Source organism: Ictalurus punctatus, chromosome 5 (assembly GCF_001660625.3).
Source record: "Ictalurus punctatus breed USDA103 chromosome 5, Coco_2.0, whole genome shotgun sequence".
Classification (NCBI taxonomy): Eukaryota; Metazoa; Chordata; class Actinopteri; order Siluriformes; family Ictaluridae; genus Ictalurus; species Ictalurus punctatus.
In genome coordinates this window covers 18,744,974-18,748,626 of record NC_030420.2, presented here as the reverse complement: position 1 = coordinate 18,748,626, position 3,653 = coordinate 18,744,974, and positions in this window count along the sequence as shown.

The window sequence follows — 3,653 nt, the reverse complement described above, 5'->3', positions numbered from 1 at the left end:
AGAGTGAACAAGAATGGACACAGTACAGTTTCCTGGGGTGCTACAGTGTTGCTAGTCACCATATCTGACAAGCAGCCATGCAGCCTGACATACTGTGTCCTGTCAGTGAGTTAATCTGTAATCCAGGCCACAAGGTCCTGGTCCACCTGCATCACAGAAAGCTTCTCAGCCAGGTGGAGTTGCTGAACCATGTTAAAGGAACTAGAGAAATCAAAGAATATGATCTTCACACTGCTTTGTGGCCTCTCCAGGTTTGTGTAAGCTCTTTGGAGCAGGTAGATGATGGCATCCCTCTCACTAATATCAGCCTGGTATGCAAACTGCAGCAGATCCAGGCAGTTATGTACCATGGGCCTGAGGTGCTGCAGAACCAGCTTCTCAAGGGTCTTCATTACATGTGACATTAAGGCCACAGGCCTGAAGTCATTGAGAGCACTGGGATGTCTTTTCTTGGGCACAGGGACTAAGCAGGATGTCTTCTAGATTTTAGGTACCTTCTTCAGCCTTAAGGAGAGGTTAAAAAGATGCCATAATCTTCCAACTGCTCTGCACACACTTTAAGCACCACTGGGTTGATGTTGTCAAGTCCTCTGGTTGATCCTGGTCTTAGTGAACTGTCGTCTCACCTGGCTGGTCTTGATTGTTATGACTGCGGTGGTTGGAGCTATGGTGGAGGTGGGGATATTGGAAGGGGGTGATGGTGGGGGTAATGCTGTCTTCCAGGGTGTAGGATGTGTATTGATGGAATTCTCTTTGTTTGCATTGTCTGCAGGTGAGAACAGGTGGGCTGTGGCTGTCATGCCCCAATCTTGTGGTGCCACAGGAAAACCTGTGAAGGAGGGGGCAGCCGAGGTGTGAAAGGGGACAGCCATCTTGGTGGTGTGAATGAGGACATTTGAGGAGGTGGAGGGAAGTTCAGCCTGCGTTGGTGAGTAAAGCCTGTTGAAAACTGGTTTAACTCGTTGGCGCAACCCTTTGTCCCCTCAACCTTTGTCCCCTTCTGGCCTTTTCATGCCAGCAATGCTCCTAACTCCCCCCACACAACTCTCGGATTGTCCTGTTGCAGCTTCCCCTCAATCTTGTATCTTGAGCAGTCTTTAGCCCACCACAGCTCCCTCCTCAGCTCCTTCTGTATTCCCTTCTTGGTCTCATCTGTGACCCCTGCTATGAAGGCTCTCTTCTTTCTGTTCAGCTGATGCCCCTGTTGATCCAAGGCTTGTTGTTGAGGAAGCAGTTAACATTCTTGGTGGGGACAACACTCTCCTCGCAGAACCTGATGTAGTCAGTTATACACTCTGTTAGACCCTCTATGTCATCTCCATGATCTTTTTGAAAAGTTTAGAAACAGTTGTCCTGTAACACTCCATCAGGGCCTCTTCTACCTCCACAGACCACAGCTGCACAGTTCTGGTGGTGATAGGCTGTCTCCTATCACACCAGGCTTGTATGTAGGAGTACACCAGGCTTGTATGTAGGAGTGAGCTGTGTCAGACAGTGGTCTAATTTGACGAGGGGAGGAAGGGCAGTGGCACTGTATGCCTCCTTAACATTACTGTAGCATACAGCAAGTCCAAGGTTTTATCCTCTCTAGTGTTGCAGGTTACATACTGTGTAAAGTTGGTCAGGTCTTTGAGATTTTAATATCTCCTGCCATGTCTGCAGGTCCGAGACGGTGGAATGAACAATGTCACAAGCACACGCCACTACTGCTGAGAGTGGAATGTAAACAATAACAACAATGGCGACTCAAAACTCTCGGGGCAGATAGTATGGCCTCAACCCGATGGCCAGCAGCTCAACATCAGGTGTGCAAATTGTTGCCTTTGCAATAACACGCCCTGGGTTACACCATTTGGAGTTAACAAAGACAGCAAATCGTCCACCTGACTTCTTGCCGCTCTGTTTCTCCTTGTCCACCCAAACTAGTGAGAAGCCAGCTAGTTCCACTGAACAATCTGGATTTTACTGTTCAGTCATGTCTCCATCAGACATAATATACTGCACTCCCGGTCCTCATGCTGTCCGCTGACCATGGCCGAGAGTTCATCCATCTTGTTAGCCAGTGAGCATACAATCCCCATGACAAAAGAGGGAAGACAAGGCTTGTTTCTCCACCTTCTCTCCATCTTCTTGTTCCTCACCATCTCCCCGGCTCGAGTTCCACTCCGCCATATTCTTAACTCCACCGGGATATCCTTTGGACATGCAACTGGTCGATTTTGGTACTGGAGGAGCTCCATTACTCATGTGAGTAGACTATGGTGCATTGTTGTTTGGTGGTTGTGCTGTTCTTTGTCTTGCACATAATTAAAACAGTAAACTAGCAGTCCTACTTACACAATAATTACAACAAGGTATCTATTGTAGCAGTGCTCAAGTAACAAAATAGTGTAATAATAACAAAATAAAAACAAATAATAAAATATAGTAATAGAAATAAAGAAAAGCATAGAAAAAGAGTCAATGTAGGCAAGGGAGAGAGAGCTGCTGGCGCCGTAGTGTGATACAATAACAAAACAGGTTAATTTGTATTTTCATACACTTGTAATATAATAAAAGTTCTACATATTCCTCTATATACCTTTTTTCTTTGAAACCAGTTTTTTTTATAGGAAACTAGTTGAAGTGCTGACTTGAAATGTGTGGGTTTTTTGTTTTTTTTTTTTTTTTTACATTTATGTTGCCATTGAGTTGTGAAGCTTAAAATAGTAATTTAACAGCTTAGTGTAGAATTTACAACTGCAATTTCAAATCTTTCTTCAATTTATTTACCTTCTGGACTCTGGCAGACTTGGCCATTAAGGACTCGGACTTGAGTCCAACTCTGCCCATTTTGGACTCGGACTCGGTTGTTTAAGGAGTTGGTCTCGACACAGACTCATTAGAGTTGGACCCAAAACTAACAAGAGTACAGCATATACTGCAAAGATATAAGCTCTAGCAAGGGTCACCCAAAATTAATTACAAAAATAACCAATCGCACGTTACTTTCTTTGTGTTAACCTTGACTAACACAAGGTAAGTAACATGCCATTGGTTATTTTTGTAATACTTACTGACCAGGTTGGCAAAATTTCTCTCTCTCCCTCTCGCTCTCTCTCTCTCTCTCTCTCTCTCTCTCTCTCTCTCTCTCTCTCTCTCTCTCTCTCTCTCTCACTCTCTCTCTCTCTTTCTCTGTGTGTGTGAGGTGTAAAATGATATTGTAAAAAAAAGCAGCTTTACAGAAATGTATAAATTGCAGATATAAATCTTACATTTATAAATGAGCAAGCCAGATGCAACATTGGCAATGAAAAACCCCCTGAGACAGCATGAGGAGGAAACCTTTAGAGGAATAAGACTCAAAAGGGAACCCATCCTTTAGGTGACACCAGATAGTGGGATTATAAATAATTTATTTTCTATAACTGAGTGAAAATGTGCTAATTTTTGGGAACTTAAGTATGAACATTGTTTTGAAGTCTATTGTATCAAACTGAAGTAATCAGCTGTTCAGTAATGGAGACTTGAGTGTAAACGTCAGTGAAAACTGACTTGAGTGTAAAGTCTTAGCAATTGCAGTCTTTAGGCTATCTGAGGGAAAATCATACACAGCCATCTTTAGGGTGTCTCTGTGGTACCATCCATAGTAATGTCATGGTGATCTTTAGGCT